The 21,456-nt window shown below is 50.0% G+C and overlaps 1 protein-coding gene across 1 annotated transcript in view; it reads right to left on the minus strand.

The window, feature by feature from the left end:
- Positions 1-3,997: 3,997 nt before the first annotated feature.
- The window catches only part of stpg2 (sperm-tail PG-rich repeat containing 2), a 587,689-nt gene continuing 570,230 nt past the window's right edge, over positions 3,998-21,456 (minus strand). The window contains exon 15 of the mRNA XM_038792784.1: positions 3,998-4,065. The gene's annotated coding sequence lies outside the window, so the exon portion shown is untranslated. The remainder of the gene's footprint in view (positions 4,066-21,456) is intronic.

A 21,456-nucleotide genomic window follows, 5' to 3' on the forward strand; every position in this document is an offset into this window, starting at 1 on the left:
TGAGTGAATTATGTTCTTTTAATGGTTCCCAGTTATATAATGGGAAATCCCTTGGGTACGTTCTGCACCAGAGACCTATGGGCGGCACGGCAGCACAGTGGTTAGCACTATTGCTTCACAGCACCAGGATCCCAGGTTCGATTCCCGGCTTGGGTCACTGTCTGTGCGGAGTCTGCACGTTCTCCCCATGTCTGCGTGGGTTTCCTCCGGGTGCTCCGGTTTCCTCCCACAAGTCCAGAAAGACGTGCTGTTAGGGGAATTGAACATTCTGAATTCTCCCTCAGTGTACCCGAACAGGCGCCGGAATGTGGCGACTAGGGGCTTGTCACAGTAACTTCATTGCAGTGTTAATGTAAGTCGACTTATAGAATATACAGTGCAGAAGGAGGCCATTCAGCCCATCGAGTCTGTACCAACCAACTTAAGCCCTCACTTCCACCCAACTCCATAACCCAATAACCCTTCCTGACCTTTTTGGACACTAAGGGCAATTTAGCATGGCCCATCCACCTAACCTGCACGTGTTTAGACTGTGGGAGGAAACCGGAGCACCCGGAGGAAACCCACGCAGACACAGGGAGAACGTGCAGACTCCGTACAGACAGTGACCCAGCGGGGAATCGAATTTGGGACCCTGGTGCTGTGAAGCCACAGTGCTAACCACTGTGCGACCGTGCTGCCCATGGCAGCAACTTGAGACAATAAAAATTATTATTATTACAAATGGAGAACCAGGTCTATTCTGCCGGGTTTAAGAACATTCAAGGGAATGGTTACACATTGGTTAGCACAGTTGCTTCACAATTCCATGGGCCCAGGTTCGATTCCCGGCTTGGGTCACTGTCTGTGCGGAGTCTGCACGTTCTCCCCGTGACTGCGTGGGTTTCCTCCGGGTGCTCCGGTTTCCTCCCACAATCCATGGATGTGCAGGTTAGGTGGATTGGCCATGCTAAATTGCCCTTCTTGTCCAAAAAGGTTATGTGAGGTTACTGGGTTACGGGGATAGGGTGGAGACGTGGACTGGCGAAGGGTGCTCTGTCCAAGAGCCGGTGCAGACCCGATGGGCTGAATGGTCTCCTTCTGCACTGTGAAATCTATGATTCTATAAGAGTAATCTCAGTATCGCTGACCACCCATATCAAGTTCTTTCAGCACATTTCAATTCTCCCACCAAGTTTCATTGTGATTTCATCCCACAGAGTGATTTCAATTACCTTTCCACGCTGCATAAAATAGTCTCCAAGCTTTCAGTGGAGAGCTTGAGATGCTCAAGGATTTAGTTACATTGGGGACATTTTCTTTCAGTTAAGCAAAATATCCTCTTCATTCTTCTCACACAACCGGTTTTTATGTTTCTGGATCTCATTATTTTTATGTCCCTTTTGTTACTGAGGCACTAAACAGCGGAAAGTATGCTTTATTCTTTCATAACTTTGAACACATCTGCCAGATCTTCCCTCAACTTACTGTTCCAAAGAATGTGGCATTTTTAATCTCGTTTCTCATTGCATTTACGTTCTCTCTCCTCGGTCGTTATACGTTTCAAATTCTCTGTGGTTCTAATGTGCTTTCTCCAGCAGAGTGCACAAAATGACATACGCAGGCCAGATGTGGCTTAACCAATGTCATTTGTAGCTTTAGGTTCTTAATGGCCTTTCTATGGGCCACATAAATCCTTCAGCCTTTTAATGTTCCTTTTCACCTGCAATTCTGGAATTGAACACTGCTGTGTCTGCAAAATGTAGATCGCTCTCCCTTTTCACTACATCGAGCATGTCACCATTTAGATTGTATGTTTATACGTGGAGCTATAGTAAATGTTGTTTGTTTTTTTCAATGATCCTTCTCCGTCTTCTCGGGCAGTCCCTCAATGTTGAGGATGACTTGCTTCATTCCGGGGAAGTGGGTTCTGTTGAATAGTCTGATTCTGGGTCCGCAATCTGTGCCACAGGTTTGGCAGGCGGTGCTTGATGAGGGGGGTGCGGGAGAAACTCTGGATTCTCTCCTTCCGCTGTTTATGCTTGGCCTCCCTGTGCTCCACCTTGCGACGCTCGAGGAGATGTGCGCCCTCGTGGACGTTTCTTCTCCAGTTTGTCTGTTCTGAGGCAGCGATTCCCACGTGTCGATGGGGATTTACATTTATTTGGGGGGGGCTTTCAGAGTGTCCATGCAGCATTTCTGCTGCCCTCCTAGTGATCGCTTGCCATTGCGGAGCTCGGAGTAGAGCACTTGTTTCGGGAGTCTTGTGTCGGGCATGTGGACAATGTGGCCCGTCCATCACAGCTGGTCGAGGGTGACCAGTGCCTCGATACTGGGGATATTGGCCTGGGTGAGGAAGCTCATGGTGGTACGCCTATCCTGCCAGTGGATTTGCAGGATTTTGCGGAGGCAGCGTTGGTGATGTCTCTCCAGGGATTTGAGGTGTCTGCTGTACATCGTCCATGTTTCTGATGCATACAGGAGGGTGGGGTCCTCGGCTGCTCTGTAGACCATGAGCTTTGGGCTGGATTTGAGGTCTCGGTCTTCGAATACTCTGTTCCTCAGGTGTTCGCAGACTACACTGGCGCGTTTGATTCGACATTGATCCGAGAGGAGGCTCCTGAGGTATGGTAAATGATCCACATTGTCCAAGGGCTCACCATGTATCTTTTGACATGGAAAGATGGTAAATGTTGTTTGCTTTTTTTTAGTGGTGATGGCTGTTTAAATCACCTTGCCTCGCAGAAAAATTCTTCATTAGGTCACTCAGTAATATAGTCAAAGGTCAGGGGGTTGCCAATTCTGAGCGAATGTGTTCCTGGGTGTTTCATCACATGACCCCACCTCTGGCTGCCACCTACCCTCACATTCCTGGCATCAGTCGTCAAACAAAACAAGTGTCCCACCCCCACATGGCTGATTGGGAAATGAAAAGGTTTTTCTTTACCCTATTCTGCTGCCTGCGTCTGAGATCACATCAAGTCCCGTTCCCCTATCACCACCCCCCTTCCCCGTGCCCGCTAATCCACACTGGTTCCCAGTCAAGTAATGTCTTGATTTTAATTAAAATTCACATCCTCCTTTTCAGTTCCCTCCACGGCCTCTTCATACGGCCCGACTCCACAACTGTCTGAGATATCCCAGCACCTCTAAATCCAGCTTCCTACACAACCCCGATTCTAAATCTTCCACCATTGGTGGCGGTGCCCTCTGATGTCAGGATCCCAAGCTCTAGAATTCTTTCCTGGCACCTCTCTGCCCAGCCTTCTTCCTTCAAGACATTCCTGGAAGCCGATCTCTTTGACCACCTGTTTGGGGTCATCTGAACTAAACTGTGCCGCCGTAGCAGAATGTGCCCGTCATTGACCCAGCGACGGGTTCTTCCAGTTAAGTGGGGACTTGCCGTCGGGGGGGTAGAGTATCGCCCGTAATCAGCTTGCACCAACTCGCCCACCAGCCTGGTCCTCCCGTTGCTCGATTCCCTCCGCCCCTTTTTTAACTGAGGTGACCCGTCACTGTTTTCCCCAGAGAGAAGCAGCTGATTAATGCAGGGGAGCTGAAGCAACAGCAACTGGTGATTGAAGAGGCCATTATAATTCGGTGAAAAATTGAATAAAGTAATGAAAAATTTAACACGTATTTGCTCCCTGCATAATCAGCTTTTAGGTGACTGTAAGAGAGACTGAGTGCTTGCAGGTGAAATTCGGTCAGTGTCTAATTAAAGTAAATGCAATTATGTCTTTATGTTAGCGTGATAGGATTTCCAGATGAAAATAGACAGATTATTATACAGTAACTCGCTTGTGTGACATTTAAAAATCGTTTAGAATTGTTGCCTTTGGTTCCATTAAGCAGTTGGTGATATTTGGTGTTGCACGGGGACTAATATAGTCAGTTTGAATTAAAATAATAATGTGACTGAAAAGTTGTTCAATTTGCATTTCGTTACCATTCAGTTAACAGAGCCATGTTGGAACATGTTACAAATTGCGTGTGGCAGCACCTTTTCTGTTTCAACAGCGCTGGGGTGGTGTTTCTGAAATCTTTCGCGCAGTCCCCTCGCAACAATCCTTTCAGCTTCAGAACCTGAAATGAAAAATGAAAATCGCTTATTGTCACGAGTAGGCTTCAATGAAGTTACTGTGAAAAGCCCCTAGTCGCCACATTCCGGCGCCTGTCCGGGGAGGCTGGTACGGGAATCGAACCGTGCTGCCGGCCTGCTTTAAAAGCCAGTGATTTAGCCCAGTGAGCTAAACCAGCCCCTAACCCTGGCTGCAGTCATAGATTTACATTGAATTTCCAGCACAAAAGCAGCTATTCTACCCAACTAGGACATCTTGGCACTCTTCCCCGCACGTTTTTATTCTTTCATGAGCTGTGATCTTCGTTGGCCAGGCCAGAGGTTTTACTGCCCCCTCCCTAATTGCCCTTGAGTAGGCGATGGTGAGCCTTCTTCTTGAATCGCTGCAGTCCGTGTGGCGTGGGTTCGCCCACAGTGCTGTTGGGAAGGGAGTTCCAGGATTCTGACCCAATACTACTGACCGCTGCCACCCCTCTTAATCGATTCCGATCAGATTATCCTCCTGTTCCTTTCTCTCTCGTGTGTTTATCCAGCTTCCCCTGAAATGCTACTCACCGCAACTACTAACTGGCAGCAAGTTCCACATTCTCATCACTTTCTGGGTAAAGGCAGGGGACTATAGAGAGTGGCGTAGTGATAATGTTACTAGGCTAGTACTGGGCGACAGGGCAGCACAGTGGTTAGCACCGTTGCTTCACAACGCCGGTGTCCCAGGTTCGATTCCGGCTTGGGCCACTGTCTGTGCAGAGTCTGCACTTTCTCCCAGTGTCTGCGTGGGTTTCCTCCGGGTGCTCCGGTTTCCTCCCACAAGTCCCGAAAGACGTGCTTATTAGTTGAATTGGACATTCTGAATTCTCCCTCAGTGTACCTGAACAGGTACCGGACTGTGGCAACTAGGGGATTTTCACAGTAACTTCATTGCAGTGTTAATGTCAGCCTACTTGTGACAATAAAGATTATTATTATTATTAATCCAGATACCCTCCGGGACATGAGTTCAAATTCCATCATGTCATCTGATGTAACTTAAATTCAATTAATAAACCGTATCTAACTACCCAATAGCATTACCATCATGGAATCCTCCACTATCAGCACCTTTGGGGCTCAGCATTGACCAGAAACCAAATGGACCAGTCATCTAAACAATGAAGAAGAATCATACTGGACTCAAAACGTTAATTCTGCTTCTCCCTCCACTGATGCTGCCGGACCTGCTGAGTTTTTCCAGCATTTTCGGTTTGATTTGAGAGTTCTAGCAACCTCAGTATTTTGCTTTTAGCATATGTATGCTGTGACTGCAAGAGGTCAGAGGTTGGCAATCCAGCCGAGAGTAATTCATCTCCTCACTCCCCAACGTATGTCCGCCATCTACAAGGCACACAAGGAATCACAGAATTTACGGTGCAGAAGGAGGCCATTCGGACCATCAAGTCTGCACCAGCCCTTGAAAAAGAGCACCCTACTTAAGACCAAACCTCCACCCCATCCCCGTAACCCAGTGACCCCACCTAACATTTTGGACACAAAGGAGCAATTTATCATGGCCAATTCACCTAACCTGCAAGTATTTCGGGAGCTGTGGGAGGAAACTGGAGCACCCGGAGGAAATCCACACAGACACAGAGAGAAAGTGCAGGCTCTGCACAGACAGTGACCCAAGCCGGGAATCGAATCTGGGACCCTGCCATTATGAAGCAACAGTGCTAACCACTGTGCCGGCCATGCGAGGGATGTGATGGAATACTCTCCAGTTGTCTGGATGAGTGCGGCTACACCAACACTCAAACACCACTCATCCAGAACACAGCGGCCCACTTAACTGACACCCCATTCACTCCCGACACCACTGACGCACAGTGGCAGCCGTGTGTACCATCTACAAGATGCACTGTGGCAACTGAACAAGGCTCCTTCGACAGCACCTCCCAAACCTCTACCAGGCAGAAGCACAAGAGCAGCAGAAAGCTGGGAACAGCACCATCTGCAAATTCCCCTCCAAGACACACAGCATCATATCATTCCTTCACCGTCACTGATTCAAAAACCTGGCACTCCCTCCCTAACAGCACTGCGGGTGTACCTACACCACACGGGCTGCAGCGGCTCAAGAAGGTGACAATGAATGTTGTAGAAAAAGAACATTTCGTTCACGAACACCCTTTAGGGAAAGAAATCTGTCACCCTTACCCAATCTGGCCTCCATGTGACTCCAGACCCACAGCAATGTGGCTGACTCTTAACTGTCCTCTGTAACGACACTCAGTGCAAGGGCAATTAGGGATGGAGAATAAATGTTGCCCTTGTCACATCACATGAATGAGTGAAGAAAGATTATTCTATTGGATTTATTAGCGACTCTCTCATATTTGTGCCTCTAATTTGGTGTCAAATGCTTGCATCCATTCTAAATCTTACCTACCAAAGACTTTGGAAATCACAAAGCTCTCTATCCAGCCTCCCCTTTCCCAGGGACTATTCCGATCTGGCTTCGAACTTGGTGGCACAGCCTGCCCACCTTAAATCAATGTGGGTTAGGATTTATAAAATCTCTAACCAGGGCAGCAGGGTTGCGCAGTCGTAGCACTCAATTCAGTCTCACGGTGCCGAGGTCCCAGGTTCGATCCCGGCTTTGGGTCACTGTCCGTGTGGAGTTTACACATTCTCCCCGTGTCTGCGTGGGTTTCGCCCCCACAACCCAAAGATGTGCAGGGAATGTGGATTGGCCATGCTAAATTGCCCTTTAATTGGGAAAAAATAATTAGGTACTCTAAATTTATATTTAAAAATAAATAAATAAATACAATCTCTCACCACAGCAGGTAACCCATCCTGCCACATTAATACCCAGGAATGGAGAGACAAATGAACCCTGACGGGATGCACAGTTCCCCTGGCGAGTTTTAATCATGTTATCTCCGGTTCAAATGGCAGCATCCAGCGCCAGGACTCAAGCACAGAAGCTAGGCCTCACTCACTCTGCCCTGCATTGCTGAGGGAGTGCTGCATCGATGGAGGCGTAGCGGTTTTGGATGAGGTTTTAAAATGCTGTGAAAGATGTTCGGAAAACAAAGGTAGGTTTAAGGGATTTATATTTTCATAGAATCATAGAATTTTCAGTGCATACGGAGGCCATTCAGCCCATCGAGTCTGCACCGGCCCTTGGAAAGAGCACCCCACTTAAGCCCCACACCTCCACCCTATCTCCTTTACCCCCGTAACCCAGTAACCCCAACTAACATTTTGGAACACTAAGGGCAATTTAGAATGTTCAATCCACCTAACCCGCACATCTTTGGACTGTGGGAGGAAACCGGAGCACCCGGAGGAAACCCACGCAGACACGGGGAGAACGTGCAGACTCCGCACAGACAGTCACCCGAGGTCGGAATCGAACCTGGGACCCTGGAGCTGTGAAGCAACTGTGCTAACCACCGTGCTACCGTGCTGCCCATAAATATTTGTATTGGTTAACATTAGAAATAAGGTAAAGTTTTCAATGGGTTTAATTTAATGATTCCCTGCCTGGAAGGGTAACGCCTAAAGTTAGATTCATGCTGGACAGGGGTGTTTGTATGTGTGGCATTGGTTAATTCCAACTGTGATTCTATTGTGCTTAGAGAGGGCTACAGCACGAATAATCAATAAACCAGCAGTGGTCGCTTAGCAACTGGGGCTTTGTAAGGTAGAGAAGCTTTTAAGTTTTAGTTTAGCTAATTTGGTTGCAGCTGGAGATAGGTACTGAGAGAGAAGGCAGCTCTCGCAGCTCTGCGAGAAGCAGTTGGCTTTAGAAGACAAAAGAGGGAACACCTCTCTCAGCCATGCTAGAAGAAAAGCCATACTGTATAATGGTTAAGAAAATTGATGCCAGAATTCTGAAGTCCAGCTAGTTAAGGAAACTAGAGAAATGAAGGGAAGTGTCCAAGAAGTCTGGAGTAAGGTGAACAGAGACCAAGGTATTATTCAGAAGAATTCCAGGAAGAGTACACACGGAAGAGGATTCTCTAGTTCCCCCAGCCATGTGTTACTCAGTGGCACTCCATGTCCTGCTGCGGAACCATCTTGCTGCTGGTCAATGGAACTTCACATTCAAGCCACCCATTCCACCAAGAAGCCCGTGAGCAGGAGTGCGCTGCCAGCGGGAAGAGAAAATCCCAATGGCTGGAGAATTCCAGCCATAGTGTTCTGAGTTAAAGAGACAATTGCAGTAACTAGATTTAAAATGGAACAGCAGACTTCAGAGGTAGATGAAACATTTGATGTCATTTTAATACAGTCGGGGAATTGAGTGTTAAAGCAATTGTGAACAGCTTGTATGGCTGTCAAGACAAGGAAGCCCTAAAAGAGGTTGGTGTGAAATCCTGGACACGATTTAATGTTTAAAATGGAGTGGAAGCTTTGCTTAAAAGTGTCATTTGGAAAACCTGGTCTGGATTTTGGAATGTAAACCGCCAAGGGAAATCATATTTACGAGGGAAGGTTTTAAAGTGTGTTTTTGGGAGTGGAGGTTGGAAACACTCATGCGACAATCATCTGGGAGGATTCAAATGAGTCATTTGAATGAGGTTCAGAGTGAAGAGTGTATTTTCGTACTGTCACCTTAAGGGACTTAAAAGGGTGGCATGGCGGCACAGTGGTTAGCACTGTTGCCTCACAGCATCAGGGACCCAGGTTCAATTCCAGCCTTGGTACTCCCGTGAGTACTTCCGTGCCCATCCAGGTCCAATAGGCTACAGCTCCAGCCTCCGCATGCCCCCCCTTCCAATCCGCAACTTGCCCCCCCCCCCCCTGTTGCCACCCCACCACCCGACACTTTACCTTTCACACCCGCACCCCTGGCCTGATCAGGACCATCACCGGGGAGCCCCTGGCCCTGCCACCTGCTACCCATGCCAGCGATACGCTTTGTGGCCCCTAACCTGCACCCTCCTGTGGGGTCTACTGTGAGCTTGATTTGATTCATTGTCACATGTACTGAAGTACAGTGAAAGTATTTTTCTGCGGCCGAGGGAACGTACACAGTACGTACATATTAGACAAAAAGAATAATCACCAGAGTACATTGACAAATGGTACATCGACAAACAGTGATTGGTTACAGTGCGGAACAAGGGGCCAAACAAAGCAAATACATGAGCAAGAGCAGCATAGGGCGTCGCGAATAGTGTTCTTACAGGGAACAGATCAGTCTGAGGGGGAGTCGTTGAGGAGGCTAGTAGCTGTGGGGAAGAAGCTGTTCCTATGTCTGGATGTGCGGGTCTTCAGACTTCTGTATCTTCTGCCTGATGGAAGAGTCTGGACGAAGGCAATGCCTGTGTGGGAGGGGTCGCTGACAATGCTGTCTGCCTTCCTGAGGCAGTGGGAGGTGTAGACAGAATCAGTGTGCGGGTGGCAAGCTTGTGTGATGCGTTGGGCTGAGTTCACCACACTCTGCAGTTTCTTGCGATCTTGGACCGAGCAGTTGCCATACCAGGCTGTGATGCAGCCGGATAGGATGCTCTCTATCGCACATCTGTAGAGGTTTGTGAGAGTCGATGCAGACATGCCAAATTTATTTCACTTCCATAGGACGTAGAGACGTTGTTGGGCTTTCTTGACTGTTGCATCAATGTGAGTGGACCAGGACAGACTGTTGGTGATGGTGACCCCCAGGAACTTGAAGCTACTGACCATCTCCACTTCGGAACCATTGATGCAGACGGGAGTGTGTGTCGGGCTGCGCTTCCTGAAGTCGATGATCAGTTCCTTGGTCTTTCTGACATTGAGAGGTTGTTTTCGGTACACGGTGTCCTCCTTGAGTGGGCCTTGTGATACCCCGGCAGAAGGGTGGCACTGGTTGGTGGGGTGGGAGGTGTGGGGGGGGGGGGGGGGGGGGGGAGTCAGCTGGGGTCTGGGGGTTCCTCGTGGTCTGACCAGGGGTTGCACCCATACAACGGGTGGCACTCTGCAGATCTATAGGACACAATGGGCAGTCAGTGGAGTGCGCAGCCAGGTGCGTGCCTTGCCGGCCGCGGCAATGGCGGTTTATGCTCGCCCACCCTGGTCCCGGGGGGAACATCCTGAACCCACGGCCCATTCCTGGCACCCCCCTCCCCCATGGCCCTGGCGGACATCCCCCCAGCCAGAGGCACAACTGCCAGCTCGCCATTGCGATTTTTGAAATTTTTGCCACCAGTGCCAAAATCGATTTTCGACTGACGCCCAATTCTCTCCCCGATGGCGATTGCAGTGTCACGAGGCTGAAAATGCAGCACCACGGTCTTTCGGCCATGGTCCCATTATGGGATCTTCCCATCCAGTCATAACATCAACCGGGATCGCAACACAATGCTCCCGTCAACCTCTCCTGCCTCCCTCAAAGATTTATACATCTCTACTTCCTAATCTCTCTGTTTCTATCTGTGCCCCCTTTAAAGTTTCCACCATTTAATTCATGCTGCCTTTCCTCGTTCGTCCTTCCGAAGTGCTTTTGGATCGGCTGAATGTGCAGAAAGAAACCACAAACAAACAGAAATCTGAGGGCAGCCTGCCTTTAAACTTAACTTTCTATAATTCCCCATTCAATCCATCATTTTCAAAAGATCCTTTGGTTTTGCAAATGTGAACGTCACAGGGGTCCTGGGCTGAAATATTGCCGGTGCGTTTTCAAGTTTGAAAAACATACAGATTGGAATTCTTTGAGAAGAAAGGGTTTTGACTGTGATTTCCTGCCAGCCCCATTAATATTCTCCTCCACTCTGCCTGAAGCCCTGACTCAAGCTGTGGCGCATTTCTATGGCCCCTGGCAGTCTCTCTGTCCATTCTTCATGTGGATTGTAGACACTGAGAGAGTTGGGAGGACCATTCACATCCAGCCCTCAATCTGCCCTCAGAAGTATTGCTGGATGTTGGCGAGCTCCGCTCCTCATTCTCTTGGCCGCTTACCGCCCATTCCTCATTATCCGGTTGGATACTGGGAAAGCTGCGATAGACATTGACCGGGGTCACTGAAGAAGGCAGGTTTCCTTAACTGAGAAAGGTTAATGAAAACGAAAATGAAATGAAAATTGCTTATTGTCACAAGTAGGCTTCAAATGAAGTTACTGTGAAAAGCCCCTAGTCTCCACATTCTGGTGCCTGTTCGGGGAGGCAGGTACGGGAAACAGTTGGGTTTCTCCAACCATTTGACAATTTTGCGGCCGTGTTTACTGTGAGCAGCTTTTAGATATTGTTTACTTTGAATCCTAATTCACTAAATACTGCGCTCGTGATCGCTGATTTTTATTCTATGGTACGTTGCTGACCTGGCAGCTTATCCATCGTCCCACCATGGCCAATAAAGCTGAAAACAACCGTAATGTTCCTTATCCTGCACATGCTGTGAAAAACTACCTCAGCACCGAGAATCAAATCTGGGGCCCTCTGGACTAAATCGCCTAGCTGACACTGACTTACTTACCCACTCAGGGGGAGCAAGCTGGGGAATCTCATATCGGGGTCTGGCACAAAAATGGTTAACATGGGACTGAGCACTGTACCGCCCACACAGTGATGTGAGAGAACACATGACCCACACCTAGGGGTCAGTCTAGTGCTGGACAGAGCCGCGTGTGCAAACAAGCACGGAGACAGCTCCTAGATTGAACCTTTTATATATGCACGCAGTTTTTGGAAGTTAGAGAATACATAAAAAGTACATACAGTCAACTGAAGATGACAAGACTTTGTATCCAACACCCTGCGACAGGGAAGGGTTAGATTACAATAGTTCATAATAATAACCAAGATAAAATCGTGAATTAAATCTTTAAAATGTAACATTTAGCATCTTTTTTTGGTGATCTTTTATGAGGGTAGGTGATGGGAAATTGACCCGCTTTAGACCGTTTGAACCTTCAACTCTGCAGCTGAAAACAGGTTATTTTTCTATTCACTCGTGCGTTGCATCCTCACTGGCTAGGCCAGCATTTGTTGACATCCCTAATCTCCCTTGAGAAGGTGGTGGGCTGCCTTTCTAAACCACTGCTGCCTGAGGAGGAGATAGCACTCCCGCAGTTCTGTTAGACAGAGAAGTTCCAGAATTTTGACCCATCAATGGTGAAGGAATATATTTAGACATATCTGAAAGACATCTTTGCAAGTCAGGCTGGTGTATAAATTGGGGATATTTCCATGCACCTCTGCCCTTATCAGATGCAGCATTTAATCCTTTAAGTAGTCCCGTTTCAGCTTCGGCTTCGAAGGAGTCATAACACCATTGCGCGGGGTTTAAAAGCTTGCCTCAGATATAAAGTTATGTCGTAATATCAGTTCATGTGAAAGGTTTGTGGTACAAATGATAACAAACTGCTGTAATACGATTTAACTGTATTTCACAGTGGGTTTTCAGTTCTGGAGGGGTCTCGGTTTAACTGCTTTTAGCTCATGACTTTACAGCTGGGCAGCCCAGTGCTGAAATAATATTGTCCAGCCTTTCCTAGCTCTGCAGCGAGAATACTCTGTGAGCCTCCGACACGCAATAAAGCAGGATTTGGAATTATCGTGTGATGCTGGATTTTCCACTTCTATCACAGCTCAAACAAAAGGAAAGTGAAAATCGCTTATTGTCACAAGTAGACTTCAAATGAAGTTACCGTGAAAAGCCCCTAGTCGCCACATTCCGGCGCCTGTTCGGGGACTCGAACCGTGTTGCTGGCCTACCTTGGTCTGCTTGCAAAGCCAGCGATTTAGCCCAGTGAGCTAAACCAGCCCCTTGTGTCTAATGGGTTAGGAGATCTGGGAAGAAGGTAATCAGTGAAGCTATAAGGCAACAGCCAAGAGGTTCACGAGGGGTTCACGTGCTGATGTTTGATACAAGCCCCCAGAGAAAGTTAGTCTGGATGTAATACAAGATTCTGACATTTCTTTTCCCAATGCCAAGTCACTGGTTTCTGCTCCAGCTTCTCAGTTTCAAAGTCTGCAGAAATTTCCTTGAGTATGGAAGATTAACAGGTGGTCCGATCGAGGTGTTTAAGGGGGGCCGGCACGGTAGCACAGCGGTTAGCACTGCTGCCTCACTGCTCCAGTGACCCGGATTGTCCCGGGTTTGATTTTGGCCTTGGGTGACTGTCTGTGCAGAGTCTGCACGTTCCCCCTGTGGCTGCCTGGGTTTCCTCCGGGTGCTCCGGTTTCCTCCCACAGTCCAAAGATGTGGATTGGACATGATCAATGTGCGGGTTTACGAGGATAGGCCGGTGGAGTGGCCATGGGTAGAGTGCTCTTTCGGAAGGCCGAATGGCCTCCTTCTGCACTGGAAAGATTCTATGGAATTAAAGGAGCTGATAAAGATATTTGCACTTGTTGGGGAGTCCAGAACAAAAGGGGCAGAACCATAGAGACTAAAAGAGAAGCTACCACAGATCTGAAATAAAGATAAAATATTCCAGACAAAACTCAGCAGTGCCGGCAAGTCCACATTGACTCTTACCAACTTTTACAGATGCACCATAGAAAGCATCCTATCGGGCTGCATCACAGCCTGGCATGGCAACTGCTCGGCCCAGGACCGCAAGAAACTACAGAGTCGTGAACACCGCCCAGTCCATCGCACGAACCTGCCTCCCATCCATTGGCTCCATCTACACCTCCTGCTGCCTGGGGAAAGCAGGCAGCATAATCAGAGACTCCCTCCCACCCGGCTTATTCACTCTTCCAACCTCTTCCATCGGGCAGAGAACATGCACTAACAGATTCAAAGAAGCTTCCTCTCCCCCATTCTCCTGAGTGACCTGTAGTGATCTGCATATCTGTGTAGAAATACAAGGGGTCAATGTAAATGCACTACAGCAAAGCAATCACTCGAGGGAGCGCGGGCGATGTACAAATACAGACAGGATGTCAGACAGACTCTTCACAGGAACGGCAGCTGGTTAGCAGGACACAGACAGGCGGCTCAGTTGTAACATAGTATAAGCGCTGGAGAGAGAACAAACTCATACAAATAAAGCATCTACTTCAACTGTAAGACTACGAGCTTTATTCAGACACAAGGAATAATACATGACCCTCATATGGACTGAACTGATCTCTCTACGCATCTTCTCTGCTGTTGTAGCTCCACATTCCATGGGCAGGATTCTCCGTTCCCCGACGGCGATTTCGTAATCGGCGATCGAGCGGAGAATGCCTTTTTATGATGCAATGGGGGGGGGGGGCGGCGTATGCTCAGCCCCCTCCAAAATGGCATCATCGAGGAGCACGCCACCTGAGGCCCTCCCCTGATGCTCTTCCCCCGCTGGGCTGAGTTCACGACCACGCGGGGCAACGTGTGGTCACAGCGGCCGAGAAGCGGCGTGGCGGCTGCGGACTACGTCCAGTGCCGCCACAGTCGGGCAGGGAGCCGTTCTGCAGGGAGGTGTCCAGGGGGGCACTATTTGGCAGGCCAGCGCCATGTTGTACTGCCCGACCGCTGCAGGTCGTCACCGTGCACATGTACGGCCATGAACCCGGCCATTCTCCACCAGTTTTAGTCGTGGAGGCTGGGAGTATTATGTGGCACGGCAGCTCGCCCCTCACCGGCAGGAGGGTCGGTTGCTGGGGTGGCGGAGATGTTTTTGACGTAAAACGCCATGGATCCTCCGGACATACACTCAAAAACAGAGAATCCAGCCCCATATGTTTCACCCGATGTCTGTCTGTGTCTATTATTTATATTGCGTATTTATCATGTGTCCTACGTTTTTCATGTATGGAACGATCTGCCAGGTCTGTACACAGAACAATACTTTGCACTGTACCTCGGTACACGTGACAATAAATCCAAATCAAATCTGCGTCAATGAAAATTGTTTGAAAATTGGTGGTGCTGAGGTTTAGCGACCAACCAGCTTCAAGCCCACCCCGTGACCGTCACAATCCCTCCCGTAAGTCTGGAGGAGACTCATGTTGAGGTTTCCCTCCCTCCCTCCTGTCATTATTGTGGTTGATAGCCATGTCCTCTCCGCTGAACTATTTGACGTTGATCCGACGCCCCAGGTTGATCTGACCCCTCCCTACTTTGAGGCCTATTGTGGTGTGACTTACAGAGACCTCCCCTGCAAGAGATCTTCGAGACCCACCCCCCCCCCCCCCCGCCCCCCCCCCCCCCCCCCCCCACCCACCTCCTCATTACCTGTTCTCCATCTACAGGCTGCAGAAGCCTCCACTGACTGTGACTAAGCCCATTATCAAGCAACCAACCCCCAGGATTGACATGAGTGAGGGACTAACCACAGCCTGCGCACCACGCTAAGCATGACTGACAGGCCCGCCCTCTCCCTTGACTGGGACCAGGACAGTCACGTTAGGGGCACCCCTTAAATTGTGTCCCAGACCCACAGCACTGACTATGCTCTGTGGCCCTGACTACCTGTCCCTCCAATGCCCAGGGCTGCTTATTCTTTCTGAGTCTAAACGAATTTCCCACTTGTGTGTCTCTTTGATCTCTTCCCCAGTCAACCCTACCCCTCCCCTCCTTCTCCAACACTCCAGCCTCTGTCCCCCTGCCCTTTCCACCCCCCCCCCCCCCCCCAACCCCCTCACCCTCCTGCTGGTCTTACATGGTAACGCTCCCTCTCTTGAGTTCCCACTAGGCTTGCCTGTGCATCCTTGGGCATGAAGTCAGAGCAGCTACGAGCACAGCGCTAAGAAAGGTAGGTGAGCACACCTCAGGGTCACAAGGGAAGTGATACTCGCCAGGTGCATGTCACTGCTACATGGCCGTGAATCACATCAGTCTAATTAGCTGCCAGTGTGGCCTTTCGTCGGAGTGGGGGGGAGGGGATTGTGGTGAATAATGAATATTCATTATATTCAAATCAATGTAAATACGGTTCCCGACTCACCACCAAAACCCGGAGAAGAAAATTGCTAATTATTTCTACGCCGACAGGACACTGAATTTTGACAGTTCTCCAAATTTTCCCGATGCACCTGCCGTGAAAGGGCCGGAATATCCCGCCCTCCGTCTCTCGCTCTCCACGGACTCTGCCAGACCTGTTGTTTCAGCACTTTCTGCTTTTTATTTTATACCGTGTAACTCGAGCTCGGCTGTGTTGAGGAAATATTTCTTCACAAAAGCGATGGTGGAAATCTGAAACACTCCCCCCCCTAAAAATCGTTTGAGGCTGGATATCAATGAGAAATTTCCAAAGCAGTGGGTTAGCACTACTGCCTCACGGCGCCCAGGACCCGCGTTCGATCCCGGCCCCGGGTTACTGTCCGTGTGGCGTTTGCACATCCTCCCCGTGTCTGCGTGGGTCTCACCCCCACAACCCAAAACATGTGCAGGGGAATGTGGATCGGCCATACTCGCTCCCACGCCGGGTGGGAGAATCGCGGGAGGGCCGCTCTGACACCCCCCGCGATTCTCCCACCCCCCCTCCCCCCCCCGCGATTCTCCCACCCCCCCTCCCCCCCCCCCCCCCCCCCCCCCGAAATGGTGTGTCGCGTTTTGGGACACGCCGCTCGGAGAATCGCGGGCCGCCGTTTTTCACGACGGCCCGCGATTCTCCTACCCGGATGGGCCGAGCGGCCTGCCGTTCCTGACCGGTTCACGCTGGCGGCAACCACACCTGGTCGCTGCCGGCGTGAACATGGCGCCAATACCTGGGTTGTGGCTTGTGGGGGGGCGGAGAGGGGAGCGAGCACCACGGCCGTGCTCGGGAGGGGACTGGCCCGCGATCGGTGCCCACCAATCGTCGGGCCGGCGTCTCAAAGGGACGCACTCTTTCCCCTCCGCCGCCCCGCAAGATCAAGCCGCCACGTCTTGCGGAGCAGCGGAGAGGAAGACGGCAACCGCGCATGCGTGGGTTGGAGCCGGCCAACCTACGCATGCGCGGCTGACAACATTAGGCGCGCCGGCCGCGTCATTCTCGGCGCGCCGTGATTTACGGCACAGCCCTCCTAGCCCCCCGGGAGGGTGGGGGGGGAGAGAATAGGGGGTCAGGAGTGGCCTCCGACGCCGCCGTGAAGCTCTCCGGGTTTCACGACAGCGTCGGGCCTTGCGGAGAATTCCGCCCCTTATTTTCCAACTGAGATCGATAAGACTTTCATTGGGTCAGGATAATAAAGCTGACACAACCAAGTCACAGATAATCTAAAGGTTAGGTGGAGGCGCAGGCTTAAGTAGGCTGCTCTTTCAAGGGCTGGCGCAGACTCGATGGGCCGAATGTAAATTCTATGATCTAACTGAATAACAGGACAGGTTGTCCACATCTTCCGACAGGGCGCAGAGGTGATGGTGATGCTGGGGGGGGGGGGGGGGGGGGGGGAGGGAATGAGAATTTACTGGAGGAAAAGGACATTTGCAGATGAGGGTCTGTTTCAACTCAAGCAAGGGGATAAGTGGAGATCATTTGACAGTCTCTGTGTTGACAAGATGAACTAATAACCTGTTTTTCCTACTAATGGGCCCGGTCCTCAGGCTAGAAGCTTAGAAAATACTGATTGAATGAAGTGCTTTCTGGTTGGTCCCCTGTCGAGGTTGAAATAATCTTTCCGCATGAGAAAACAGACCAAGGCCTCAGAAAGTAACCAGAACCGGACAATTAGGGTCGCTGGCCAGAAAGGCCCGTAACGCAAATTATGCAAAAATGATGAATTGCATTTTTCTTCAAGTGACAACCAACGTGCGGAGAATTAAATTACAGGCAAAATGTCTGTGCCTTTATTTTTTTCATCCTGAGTGAGGGCAAGCATCCAGGAACTCAAAGGATCGTTTTCATTGCCAGGGCCTCCAGTTCAAGCTGCACAGCTGATGTTTTCACGATGTGTTTGATCCGTGAACCAGAAAAGAAAATCTGATGAATGGTTTTTTTTTTCCAAGTCTTAAAACTGAACGGGGCAAATACATTTCTCCCAGGCATGCGAGTGCAAAAAGCAATCGATTTTAGTGCAATTGGCAGCTCCGCAGAAGAATCAGGCGGACGCGGAGCGTCTGTTTGTCTCTCTTCGCAGACGCTGCCAGACCTGCTGCGTTTTTCCAGCATTCTCCGTTTTCATTTTCGCGTCAGAAGGTTCTGTTTCCAGCACCAATCCCCTGAGAAAGGTTATGCATCACATTATCAAAAATTCTTGCTCCAAGAGCCCGCGACTAAAAAAGTTATTCCACCATAAGGTTAAGAGGTGACTTAATAGAGGCATACAAACTGATCAGAGGGTTAGTTAGGGTGGACAGCGAGAGCCTTCTCCCGCGGATGGGGGTGGCTAGCACGAGGGGACATAGCCTTAAATTGAGGGGTAATAGATATAGGACAGAGGTCAGAGGTGGGTTTTTTACGCAAAGAGTGGTGAGGCCGTGGAATGCCCTACCTGCAACAGTAGTGAACTCGCCAACATTGAGGGCATTTAAAAGTTTATTGGATAAGCATATGGATGATAAGGGCATAGTGTAGGTTAGATGGCCTTTAGTTTTTTTCCATGTCGGTGCAACATCGAGGGCCGAAGGGCCTGTACTGCGCTGTATCGTTCTATGTTCTATGTTCTATAAGATTATAAGACAAAGGAGCAGAATTGGGCCACTCGGCACATCCAATCTGCTCCGCCATTCAATCATGGCTGGTATTTATCTCAACCCCATTCTCCTGCCTTCTGCCCATAATCCCTGATCCCTTATTAATCAGGAACCTATCTAACGCGATCTTAAATACGCTCAATGATTTGGCCTTCTGCGGCAAAGAGTTCCACAGATTCACCACCCTCTGGCTGAAGAAATTCCTCCTCATCTCAGTTTTAAAGGATCGTCCCTTTAGTCTGTGATGGTGTCCTCTGCTTCTAGTTTTTCCCACAAGTGGAAACATCCTCTCCACGTCCACTCTATCCACGCCTCGCAATGTCCTGTAAGTTTCAATAAGATCCCCCCTTGTCCTTCTAAACTCCAACGAGTAAAGACACAGAGTCATCAACTGTTCCTCATACGACAAGCTCTTCAATCCAGAGATCATTTATGTTAACCTCCTCTGGACCCTTTCCAAGGCCAACACAGCCTTTCTTCGATATTCTGGGGATCTCAACATCACTGCAAGATCGGCATATTGTCCGATCCTAGTTTCTTGTCAGGTTAGTGGGGCTGTTTTCTTGAACTGCTACAGTCCCGGGGGTGTACATACACCCATAGTGCTGTTAGGGAGGGAGTTCCAGGTTACTGATCCATCGACAGTGGAGGAACAATGCTGTAGTTCCATGTCAGGATGGTGAGTAAGTGGAAAGGGGATTGTGATGTTCCCAGACATCTGCTCCCATTGTCCTTCCAGATGGTAGATGTCACATTTTCTGCCAAAGAAGCTTTAGTGAATTGGTACACACACAGCAACAGTGCGCCAATGTCAGAGCAAGTGGATGGTTAAGGTGGTGGGAAGGGTTCAGACGGGCTGACTCAATGCCAGCTTCAGACCCATGAGTGGCTCGCTCTCACTGCAAGTTCTTTCCCCAAACAAACCCTTCCTTGTTTGTGTTTTCTGCACTCCGTTTTTGACACTCCAATTCTTCACTTCACTTTAGTGAGATTTTTCTTCTGAATAATTTGTTCCTGAATCCTGAGGCTGGGCAGGTCAAGGGCAGAGGTATGGAGCTAAACCAGGCTGAGCTAGCCTTCCGACTTTTTCCAAAACTCTGCTTCCTGCTTCTTAACTTGTACCGTGTCCCATCCACCAATAATCCCCTGTGCAGATTGGCTCCCGGTCCAGGAATACATCCAAGTTAAAATTCCCATTCTTGTGTTCAAATCCTCCTGATCTCCGTTACCTTCTCCGGCCCGACAGCGCTCTCACATGTCCGTGCTCCTCCAATTCTTTCCCTCACGTGTCCATACAACAAGCTCTAGAATTCCCTTTCTAATCCCTTTGCCTCTCTACCTCTCTGTCCTCCTTCACGATGTTCCATGAATCCAGCTTCCTTGATCAAAACTTTTATCATCAGCTGAATATTTTCTCCTGTGGCTCGATGTTAAGGTTAGTCCAATTATGCTCCTTTAAGGTGAATCACCTTGAGATGCCTTCTCCAGATGCCTTGTAAGTTCCAGTCGGGCGGACTATGGACCAACCCCACCCCTCACGGAGCACGTGTGGGAATGAAGCTAACTTTCTCAGGCGGTTCCATCCCTTGAGAGGCCTCAGCTCACTAAACTGCTGTGAGGCTCTTGGGAAGAAGGTAATCGATCCTGGAGTGGACATGGAGATAACGAGTGGGGCCATGAGGTGAAGGGTGCAACGCATTGCGGACTGAGATGGTACAAGTTGTGTCACGGGCAAAATTCATGTGCATTCTTTTACTGATCATGATCAGTGTTTTGTCAGTAAGGGGTGTGCATGTTTATACTCTCAGAGTGCATGTCCTGATTAAATAACTCCAGGAATTAGGGGCGGAATGGTGGCATACTTGTTGGTATTGCTGCCTCATGGCGCCGAAGTCCCAACTTTGATACCGGCTCTGGGTCACTGTCCGTGTGGATTTTGCTCGTTCTCCCCGTGTTTGTGTGCGTTTTGCCCCCCACAACCCAAAGATGTGCAGGGTAGGTGGATTGGCCAAAATAAATTGCCCCTTAATTTAAAAAAATTAATTGGGTGCGCTAAATTTATATTTGGAAAAAAATTACTCCAGGAGTTAAGGGAGGCACCGTGGCACAGCGGCTAGCACTGCTGCCTCATGGCGCCGAGGTCCCAGGTTTGATCCCGGCCCTGGGTCACTGTCCGTGTGGAGTTTACACATTCTCCCCGTGTCTGCGTGGGTCTCACCCCCACAACCCAAAGATGTGCAGAGTAGGTGGATTGGTCACGTTAAATTGCCCCTTAATTGGAAAAGAAATGAATTGGGTACTCTAAAATTAAAAATAAATAAATAAAATAACTTGAAGGGCAAGGGGCGGGATTCTCCCCTACCCAGCGGGGCGGGGGTCCCGGCGGGATGGAGTGGCGTGAACCACTCCGGCGTTGGGCCGCCCCAAAGTTGCGGACGTCTCCGCACCTTTAGGGGCCAAGCCCTAACCTTGAGGGGCTAGGTCCGCGCCGGAGTGCTTGGGCGCCCCACCAGCCGGTGGGAAAGGCCTTTGGCGCCACGCCAGCCGGGGTTGAAGGTACTTCGCCGGCTGGCGGATGTCCGCACATGCGCCGGAGCGTCAGCGGCTGCTGACGTCATCCCCACGCATGCGCAGGGGAGGGGGTCACTTCCACCTCCGCCATCGTGAAGATGATGGTGAACGCGGAAGGAAAAGAGTGCCCCCACGGCACAGGCCCGTCCGCCAATCAGTGGGCCCCGATCGTGGGTCAGGCCACCGTGGGGGCACCCCTCAGGGCCAGATCGCCCCGTGCCCCCCCAGGGCCCCGGAGCCTGCCCGCGGCGTCTGGTCCCGCCGGGATGGTAGGTGGTTTGATTCACGCCGGCGGGAAAGGCGGGACCGGCGTGAC

Source organism: Scyliorhinus canicula, chromosome 3 (genome assembly GCF_902713615.1).
Source record: "Scyliorhinus canicula chromosome 3, sScyCan1.1, whole genome shotgun sequence".
NCBI lineage: Eukaryota > Metazoa > Chordata > Chondrichthyes > Carcharhiniformes > Scyliorhinidae > Scyliorhinus > Scyliorhinus canicula.